General features: G+C 39.2%; 1 pseudogene; it reads right to left on the minus strand.

The window, feature by feature from the left end:
- Nucleotides 1-540: 540 nt before the first annotated feature.
- LOC131151552 (ricin-like) lies at nt 541-2347 on the minus strand (annotated as a pseudogene).
- Nucleotides 2348-11457: the final 9110 nt, after the last annotated feature.

An 11457-nucleotide genomic window follows, 5' to 3' on the forward strand; every position in this document is an offset into this window, starting at 1 on the left:
ACACCCTAATACACACACACACACACACACACACACACACACAAAAATATGAAAATTTGAGAAAATCAAAACGGAGAAGAAGAACACTAATTTAAGTGGTAACAACCTTCAAGTATATACCCTCTTTTTATGAGCCACAACTCAACACACCGGGTATATGTATATACTAAATCTAAATCTAAATCTAATAAGTTTTCCAATTTTTCTATACACAAATTTGAAAAACTGAAAAACAATGTCTTTTTTTGTAATTAAAAAAAAAGTAAAAATGAAGAACAAATAAAACTAGCAACGCCTCTAAAGGGTAAGATATTGGGATGAAGATAAGTTTTCACTTATAAAGGTAATATCATTAAAAGAGGAAAATTCAAGCAACATAGTTGAAATCTCGAACAAAACAACAGATAAAGGTAAGGTTAAAACTCCTCCCACAATAAAGAAAATATAAGAGAACTATTCCCACAAGAACACTCTTCCAACCAAGCCGAATTTATTTGGTGAAAACTCAAATTAAATGCGTTTTGTAAGGTAGAGTAACAATCAAAAGAGTCGAAGCCACTCTTGGTTTGGAGTTCTGTTGGGCGGCCACGCAATTATTTGGTGAAGACTTGGATAAGAATTTCTCACATCCATGACTAATCCAGTGTAGAAGTTTAAAATAGCACCATTATTTCTGAACATCCACTGTTGGCCAGCCGATGCAGAACTGCAGCTACGAAGATTGACGATGTTCAGTTCACTGGAAGACTCATCAGTATTACAAGAAAGACACAGATCTTGATTCTGATGAGGTCGTATAGAACGATCTGGGTAGAGAGCCCACTTTTGGCTCGCCTTGTTTGACACACATTTCTCCAACCACACGCCGTTTCCAGTTGCTTGCAAGCAAAGATCGTTAAGCCCTACAATAGAACTTGCCACGAAGGGCTCCGAGAAATTGGATGCGAGCCAACTCTGGCTGGTGTAGTACTGGTTGACCTTCACTTTGAGCTGGGTTGCCTTGGTCCCGGATTCCGCAGTCAAAACAAGTGAAGAGTCTGAATTTATGATGGTTCCATTGTCCCATACTTTCCATCGAGTGGCAGCTGTTGTAGCTTTGTTGCAATCATAGATCATTACGGTGGACAAGTGACTGAACCGACCGAAAGAAGAACTCAAGCACTTTCCATTGGATCGAATAGTCCCATCTCTCTTCAAGCTCCACAGCTGATTCGCATCCGTATTGGATTTACAAGGCCACAAAACTATCGGGTCTCCGTCATTGTAATGTCCACCGCTCACGTCGGCACACAGACCATCTCGACCGCTGATGCGCACCGTTGGCTCTGGACCTGCACAAATTGCGTCATTATTGCGATCGAATGAGGCGCTGACCCCGGCGACTGACCGGAGGGAGGAAGACAGAGGCGTCGGTGGTTTCTCACAGATGTACATCATGATTCCGATGACGGAGACTATGTCGGGCATCACGTTGGTGATGTAGAAACGGTCATAATTTTGTCTTTGCAATTGAATTTGGCGGTGAAAGACGCCGTCCTCGTTGGTTTGCTGGACGGCTTCGGAGAGGTCTTGCCAGTTGTTAATGAGGCTGACCACAGCAGCGTTGCGGTTAAAGCTTCCATACTCGCCGTTTCCAATGGTTCCGGCGAGTGTTCGCTGGATGTACGGGAACCGCACCGCCTCGGAGATCATGATGATGCAAATTATAAGGGACCGGGCCAGATTGGATTGGTCCCCCTGGGTGTCGGAATCATGGACCAATGTGTGGATGGATTCGTCTAGCTGGTTGAATCCCAAGGTAATGCCGTCTAGGTCCTGAAATCCTGCGATTGGCCGGAGCTGCGTGTAGTCGCCGGTGAAAGTGAAGGTCCGTTGTTCTGTACCGTCGAAGAGATTCTCGGTTGCTTCGGACGGAACGCCGCGGAAGAAGTAGGAACGGTCTCCGACGCGGTAACCCACCACGTACAGATCAGTGACGTCTATGGCCAGCGTCACCGACCCCTCTGCCATGTTGGTAAGTTCCACCAGAAGGAACCGCTGGGTGTCCGGCACCGTGCCGCGTGTCGTCCGGATTAGCGACTCTGCTTCGGAGAAGTTTCACGAACTCGTTGTAATCTCTTCTGTCGAGGCCGCTGGTGCTTAATCTCACTGTGGGATAGTTAAGTCGGAGTCCTCGAGATGCGTAGATTGGGATCGCATCAGTTCTCCTTGGAGGTTGATATGGTGGTGTGGTTTGGTGATGATCGGGAGTCCTACACCACAACCAGGCGGCCACCACCACCACCAGCACCATCACTATTTTGTTTCTTACTACCTTCCCAATATAATCTAATACACTGTTCTCCATCTCTAAATCTCTCCTCTCACACCCCTCTGCTTCACCCCATATATATATATATATATATAGAGAGAGAGAGAGAGAGAGAGAGAGAGAGAGAGAGAGAGAGAGAGAGAGAGAGAGAGAGACCCATGTGCATCGATCCGGAAGCCGCCGCTGACCCACTATTTAAACTTTTGGTCGGGATCACACTATGTGAAGAAGCGTTTTGCTTGAAGGCAGAAGTCAAAAGGTTGAATCCAAAAACATATCTTGAATTCTATCTCAACCAAAATTTAGAAGAAGTTTAATAGGAGAATTTTTTTAAACTTGAAAAGAAGACTGCCTAAAATTTTCAATCAAGTACTCCATTTAGTTTTTGTATGGAGCAAAATCGCTGCAATTCTAAATCTTTCTTAAGACAGAATTATTATATTTGCTGGATTGGCGTTAGATTCATCTCTTCCGAGTGTTTAGTCGGATATTTAGGATTGTCTGTATATTTTCTTCTCTGTTTTCCTTTACTTTATAGATGTACACGTTCTTTTTGCTCAACAAAACTTTTCTTATAAAAAAGCAAGCGTAATACATATTTGAGGAGAACATGAATTCTAATTTTAAATTTGAATTCATGCTTATTTGTACATCATACCCTTGATACTATTTTCAAAATTTTAAATTGTTGAAGATTTCATATATATATATATAAAGAGAAAGAGAGAAAAATAAACGAATAACAATGATGCGATAAACAATTGTAAGGATGCGTATTTTAGTTAGTTGCAATATTTTAATCAACTGCTATAATGTTAAATTTATATATATATATATATATATATAAATTATTATTATTATTTCTTCTCAAGCAATTACAAATAACTATTGAACCTGTGTGTGTGTAGTGTTATTTATTATACATGCATTGTATCAGCTGCTGCAAGTTGAGCATCGCAATTACAATGTATATACCAAATTGACATTGCAACTTAGTATAAGACACATGCACTTCCTACAATGAACGCTTGAGATTTTAATTAAAAGTTTATCACATTATTTATTACAATTTTTAAAGTAACTTTCACTAAAGTTTTCTTAAATTCTAATACCCTAAATAGCCCATAAAAGTCTAAAATATAAAACTTACCCCTATTTAGGATTGGTGTCCCGGAACTCCAACTCGAAAACCTGCTCCAGTTAAATTGTAGAGAATCTCCCCACGAATTTCTTGATAGTTTCTGTTTGTCAATTGAGCTTAAGATTTAAAAAAATTTGAGGTAAAAATGAGAATTAGCCTTATCCTAGGGGAAATGTTTACGTCGCTCTCACGACAAATCTGCTTTGGTAGATATGTCGGTGGCGAAAAATAAAGTCCGACGATATTTTCTGATTTTCAATCGGACGAAAATTAGTCGAGAAATTGAAGAGAGTGGTTGAAAGAGACAAAGAAGAGACGAGAGTTACAAAGCGCAAGGCTCTCTGGATTTTAGAGAGAAATTCTGAAGCTTCAATTTGAAGCTTTAGGTTACATTTTCTATATATATATATATATATATTATAATATTATATTATATTATATTAATTAATAATTAGTATTTAATTAATTATTTTTTATTTTTTAAAATTTTAATTAATTAATTATTATTTTTTAGGATCATTCCACTAATCTTATTTAACTATTTTTGGGGTTATTACATGTAGAGTGCGCACGTAATGCTTGACCATGGCGTGTGTGTGTGTACACTCTTATAAATTCCTAAATAAACATATGTGAGTTCATACTGAATGTATATAAGCATTGACCTGTTTATCTCTTTTATTTTTTATAGCAAATAAAATTTCATTAATAGGGAAAGAATTTACAAGGGAGAATAAGATATTTTCCAATAAAAATTTGGGACAAAATAGAAAAAATGAACTAAGAACAACAAAAATAGAAAAAAAAATCAAACTAGCAAGTTAATAAGATATTTTTCAATAAAAATTTGGGACAAAATGGAAAAAGGAACTAAAATCAACAAAAAGAGAAAAAAAAATCAAACCAACAAGTTCCTCCGGTCTCTTTCTAAATCCAAAATACTAGCACCCCTAAAAATTTCAAACCCAAGACACCATAAAGAATCCATACATTGTGTTAGGAACCTGTGAGCAACCAGAAAGATGTGACACCAGAATTTTAAAGTGGTTCGGTCAATATTGACCTACGTTCACGGAGCGCACACCACAAATCTACTATTCACCGAAAAATTACAATTCTCACTTTGTCTCTCCCTCTTTTCCTCCTCTTTTTCTCCTTTCTGCTCTCTGAGCTTCTCACTTGTGCATCTTTTGTATTCCTCAGCCCTCTATTTGTAGGGCTAATATTTAAATCAATATTTAATCACAATTAAACATAATCAATCACAAATGGGAGGTTTACAATCATGGGATAAATGGAGATAAATGGTGGATATAAATGTCCACCAGCTTGCAACTCTCCTCACGCGTGTCTCCAACTTAGCAGCTTTATCTCCTCACACATGTCTCCAGTTCAGGCTCTCCTGTCTCCAGCTACAACAATCTCTCACTTGAAGACAAAGACGCCTCCAGTATCATGAATAAGTGATGTGCTCAAAATATGACTTCAGGCATGAAGACCAACAGAAGTTGAACACAACTTCAGTTTCTCTATAGTCACCACCTTCCTGTCTGCTCGATTTCTGCGAACTAATCTGATGGTTGTCAGCTTCACAATCAGTGCAAAGATGCCAGTGTAGTAAATCATTTCCTTCTGTTCGAAGCCTTTGACTACCAACCGAAGCTTGTACTTTCTGAAGCCGTCATGCTCCTCTTTGATTCTGTACACCCACTTGTTGTGAAGGTCTCGGGCAACTCAGCTAGTTCCCACGTTCTGTTGGAGGTGAGAGACTTCATCTCATCCTTCATTGCAAGCTCCCACTTGCTCGTATCTGCCACCTGACATGCTTCATCATCACAATTGGGCTTTTCTCCATCTGTAGGAAGTAAGTAATCAATATACCTTCTGTTTGGTACATGAGACTGAGTAGATCTCCTAAACTCCCGAGCTGGAGTAGAAGGCGCTGGTGCGACGATCTGCTCCACCAGTTCCTCCACCTAAGGTGTAGAGACTTGAACCTTTATAAATTGGGTTCATCGACGAAGGATCACATTCGTCGATGAATTCTGTGAAAGCCTCGTTGACGAAATTCAGAGCATCATCGACGAGAAAATGCTGAGAGGTTTTGGGGGTTCTCGGGAAATCCTCGTTGAAAAAATTCGGGGCCTCGTCGATGAATTTTGTGGTGGATTCGTCGACGAAGACACCACCTCGTTGACAAAGTGGACCGGGTCAAAGGCCCTATAAATATCCTGTTGAGTTGCTTAGGAGCTAAGATTTCTTCCAAAAAGCTCTCTCTCTCTCTCTCTCTCTCTCTCTCTCTCTCTCTCTCTCTCTCTCTAAGCTTCGAATCTGATGGGGATCAGCATGCCTTATGTATCCCTTTTACTGATATGATGACACATGGACGACCTTCCGATCTCCACTCCTTTGCTGACATGGTGACACGTGGACGACCTCCAGATGTCCACTATTGTTTATATCTATTTTGCAGGGACATATGGGATTAGTTGAAGATCATCTACTTCTTTGATGGAAGATTTTTTTTATGTGAAGACTTTGCTATTGTGTTAATTTATATTTTTCGTGTATATGTTATTTCAAGATTACTAGGTGCTTGAAGACCATGCTTGAAGACCCAAGTGAAGTATTGAAGCAAAGTCCAACTCAAAACCCATGTGGCCCCCACATGGCTCCAATGGGTCCCACATGATTTTAGCCTTCCTTTTGGAATGTGTTTAAATTTCAAATTTGAATTGTAATAATGCAAGACAACCAAGCTTGACTTGTGTGCTTATGAGTTGGAGTTCCTTGTTTTTTAGTAAGTATTAATTGTGTTAGGTTAATAGTTGTTGAAAGTTGTTGAGAGTTGTTGTTGAAAGTTATTGAGAGTTGTTGTTGAAAATTATTGAGAGTTGTTGAGTGTTTAAAGCTATGTCTCCTAGGCTATGCCTATAAATAGCTTTCTTATTGTAAGAACAAGAGATATGAAGTTGAAGTTGAATATTGAAGAAGCATCTTTTTTTCTTGAGCTTGTAAAGCTTGTTCCTCTCCTTGTGAGTGAGTAGTGTGAGGCTACGGCGTTCTCTCCGGAGATCAAGTGGTGAGAGACCACTAAACTATCCAACGACTCCATCAACCCCTCCTCCATCTAATATTCTCACGGCCCCCATCAACACCACACGGCCAGCGTCTTCATACACCCACACGACGATCATCATCTACACTTCATTGCTGTGTTCATCTTGTTATTCAAAGCTTCTACAAAGGACGAACGGTATGACCTAACTACGTGTGCAACAACGTCAAGTCATCCAAACCAATATCTTGGTAACTTCAATACTTGTGTTTGAATCTTTTTATATTTTGTGAACCTTTGCTAGTAGATTAAAATCACATCTTTGAATAGCCCATTTGATCCATAGATTGCAATATTGGTCCTTGCTAGTTAAAATCAATTGTATGAATATTAGTTTGCTAACATAGAGCTTTTATTCTTGAATCTTTGAAATAACAACTTTTCAGTATATAACTTGATTCCTTTGTGAAAGACTCAATCGGGACATAATTGTTGGACAAGTCATACACCTTTTCAAAATCCTTGAACATGTGAAATAAAACATGATTTATTGTGTTTATGTTCGGATAATTAAATTCTTAAATTAAAGTGTTTAAGTGTATGTGCTTGTGTGAGGGTTGAATCGTAGGACATAGGTCGACCATTCCCGTCCTACATCATCTTGGTATCAGAGCCTAGTTCGAATTAGGCAAACCCTCTAAGTCCCAACATCTTCATTTTCCATCTGCCATATTGGTGTGCGATTTTCACTATCAAAACCTTACCATATTCAAAAACCTTAAACACAAGAGTTGTGGGAAATTTTCTTAGCTTTCTTTTGACACTAAGATCGCCTTATTTGGAGTTTTGTAGAAAAAGTTATGCCCTAAATACCAAAAGGTGTTTGCAGTTGAAAATCCTTTAGTAGCTCTCGGGTTTCCAGAAAAACGGGTGACGGTTTTTGCCAAGAACAACCCATCTATACTCTGAATTTTGGGTATTTGGACCTCAATTTTGTTAAGTTTACACTTGACCATACCTTGTGTAACCAAACCCCATTCTAAAGGGCTGCCCTAGTGCTCTCCAAATCCTTTCCCAACCCCTAGGATGTCTACTCAAGTTGGGAATCCTCATCGAGGTCGTAGGATTCATGTTGATAGAGAGCCACTTATGACTCCTAGAGAAAGACCTTCCCTCCCTCCACAAAGGCGAGTGAGTCGCCAAGATGACTTTGCTAGGATACCCCCACGTCGTGAGCCCTATGCCCAACATTGGGATGATAAGGACTATAACATTGATGACCTTCATATTAGGAGACCTTGCCGTAGGGACTATCGTGATCCTTACATTGATGAAATGAGGATAGAAGCCCCCACCTTTGATGGACAAAAGGATCCTAAAGTCTTTCAAGATTGGTTGACTGGAATGGATGCCTATTTTGAGTGGTGTAAGATGCATGACTCACACCGAGTGAGGTTTTCAAAAATGAGACTAACTGGGCAAGCCAAACTCCATTGGATAAACATTGAGAGGCAAGAAGCGAGGTTAAACCATAGACCCATTGAGCATTGGGATCTAATGAAGGATAGGTTAAGGGAGAAGTATGCACCCCTTAGTTATAGAGAGCACCTTATAGATCAGCTTTACGACTTGCGTCAAGGTAGCATGACTGTTCTAGAATATATGAATCAATTCGATAAGCTGACTGTAAGATGTGGTGTCTATGAGACTGATAGTCAACAGACCTCCAGATTTTGCCTAGGATTAAAGCTTGAACTAAGGAGAAAACTGTTCCCATATCACATTGAGTCCCTTGAACATGCCTATAGTTTAGCTTATGAATTTGAGCAAATGACTAAAGGGCACATGGGAAAACGGTTTGATACCTCTTCCAATGAATCATACTCTCACCAGATTCAGAGTTATGAAAAGTCTCAACCAGCGCAATCAGGTCAAGTTGCTTCCCGAGGGAGTAATCCCACGGACCAAAAACCTATGGACAAAGGGAAAGCACCTATGACTGGATCCTCTTACCAGAGTTCTGGTAGTGCAGTGTGCTTTAGGTACCATACACAAGGGCACTTTCCCAAACAATGTCCCACTAGGAACTTGGCACTTGATAAGGAAGATGGTGAGAAAAAGAAGAAGGAAAAGAAAAAAACTAGTGGAGAAACCTTAAGTATCATAAGTGAAGAGTTGTTTGAGCAGGAAAGTCAAGATACACAACAAGTGTTGGTGGTTGTTACTAAGGAGACTGAAATGGCCCTTTCTGAGAAAGAAACACTCGTAGAAGTATCATCCCTACCTTCTGAATTTAAGGATGTCATCTTTGAGTCACCTAGTGAATCATCTCCCACGAGAGACAATCAACATGTCACTGACCTTGTTCCTTATTCATCTCTGCCTCATTTACCACATCATAGAGTGAACCCGATAGAACATGAGGAGCTGAAACAAGTGAATAAATTGAATGAACATGACTTTGTTCATAAGAGTTTAGGTCCACTTGCCTGCCCTACTTTCCCTAATCCCAAGGAAGATAACACTTTGAGCACATGCATCAATGATAGAGCAACCAACAAGATTCTCATCGAGCATAGGTTTCTCAAAACCATTGTTTCAAATAAAGATGTACAACTCATAGGTTACTTCTTGACAGCCTTAAGGACCATGTTAGGCACCAAACTTAAATGTTTTAGTGCTTACTATCCCCAAACTAATTGTCAAGTTGAACTCGTAAATAGGAGCCTTAGGGACCTATTGAGATGTAAGGTAGTTGAAAACATTACATCTTGGGATTTATGCCTTCATTTTGCATTCAGCAGTTTAGTGGATAGGACCACAATACTCAGCCCATTTCAGGTTATTACAAGATATAGCCCTAGGAAGCCTATAGACCTCATTCCATTGCCACCAGAATCTAGAGTTAGCGAGTCAGCTGATACTTTTGCAAAACAGATACATGACTTACACTCTGAGATCAGAATGAAAATTAATTTGAATCATGAACATTATAAATCTACTGCTGACCTACATTGCATGTTGAAAGAATTTTCAAAAGGTGATATGGTTATGGTCCAGATTCATCCTGAGCAGATTCTTGTAGGAAAGGGGAGGAAGTTACATGCTAACAAGATGGATCATTTCAAAATTTTCAAGAAAACTAGTTCTGATGCTTACATGCTTAATATTCCTATTGATTTTGGCATAGACAATGTTTTTAATGTTGAAAATCTAACCCTTTTTCTTGTAGCATCTTATTTTATGGAACCTTCAAATTCTAACCCTGCAGGTGACCCCACTCCATTTCCCGCTCCTTTTGACCCTAAAAACCCAAAATTGCCTTTGCCTCTACCCTTACCTATACCCAAGTACCTTGATGTAATCTTGGATGACAAGCTAAAGTTCACACGAGCAGGATCATATCAAAAGTTCTTTGTCAAGTGGAGAGACAAACCACTTATTGAGAGAAGCTGGATATTTAAAGAAGGCCTCTTTCATCGCACTTCAAAATTGTATTCCCAATACATCACCTCTAAATTTTCGGAGAAGAATTCTTTTGGGCCCGGGAGAGATGATGGGGATCAACATGTCTTATGTATCCCTTTTACTGATATGATGACACATGGACGACCTTCCGATCTCCACTCCTTTGCTGACATGGTGACACGTGGACGACCTCCAGATTTCCACTATTGTTTATATCTATTTTGCAGGGACACATGAGATTAGTTGAAGATCATCTACTTCTTTGATGGAAGATTTTTTTTATGTGAAGACTTTGCTATTGTGTTAATTTATATTTTTCGTGTATATGTTATTTCAAGATTACTAGGTGCTTGAAGACCATGCTTGAAGACCCAAGTGAAGTATTGAAGCAAAGTCCAACTCAAAACCCATGTGGCCCCCACATGGCTCCAATGGGTCCCACACGATTTTAGCCTTCCTTTTGGAATGTGTTTAAATTTCAAATTTGAATTGTAATAATGCAAGACAACCAAGCTTGACTTGTGTGCTTATGAGTTGGAGTTCCTTGTTTTTTAGTAAGTATTAATTGTGTTAGGTTAATAGTTGTTGAAAGTTGTTGAGTGTTGTTGTTGAAAGTTATTGAGAGTTGTTGTTGAAAATTGTTGAGAGTTGTTGAGTGTTTAAAGCTATGTCTCCTAGGCTATGCCTATAAATAGCTTTCTTATTGTAAGAACAAGAGATATGAAGTTGAAGTTGAATATTGAAGAAGCATCTTTTTTTCTTGAGCTTGTAAAGCTTGTTCCTCTCCTTGTGAGTGAGTAGTGTGAGGCTACGGCGTTCTCTCCGGAGATCAAGTGGTGAGAGACCACTAAACTATCCAACGACTCCATCAACCCCTCCTCCATCTAATATTCTCACGGCCCCCATCAACACCACACGGCCAGCGTCTTCATACACCCACACGACGATCATCATCTACACTTCATTGCTGTGTTCATCTTGTTATTCAAAGCTTCTACAAAGGACCAACGGTATGACCTAACTACGTGTGCAACAACGTCAAGTCATCCAAACCAATATCTTGGTAACTTCAATACTTGTGTTTGAATCTTTTTATATTTTGTGAACCCTTACTAGTAGATTAAAATCACATCTTTGAATAGCCCATTTGATCCATAGATTGCAATATTGGTCCTTGCTAGTTAAAATCAATTGTATGAATATTAGTTTGCTAACATAGAGCTTTTATTCTTGAATCTTTGAAATAACAACTTTTCAATATATAACTTGATTCCTTTGTGAAAGACTCAATCGGGACATAATTGTTGGACAAGTCATACACCTTTTCAAAATCCTTGAACATGTGAAATAAAACATGATTTATTGTGTTTATGTTCGGATAATTAAATTCTTAAATTAAAGTGTTTAAGTGTATGTGCTTGTGTGAGGGTTGAATCATAGGACATAGGTCGACCATTCCCGTCCTACATCAGAATCTCT

This window comes from Malania oleifera, chromosome 3 (assembly GCF_029873635.1).
Source record: "Malania oleifera isolate guangnan ecotype guangnan chromosome 3, ASM2987363v1, whole genome shotgun sequence".
In the NCBI taxonomy this organism is placed as follows: domain Eukaryota; kingdom Viridiplantae; phylum Streptophyta; class Magnoliopsida; order Santalales; family Ximeniaceae; genus Malania; species Malania oleifera.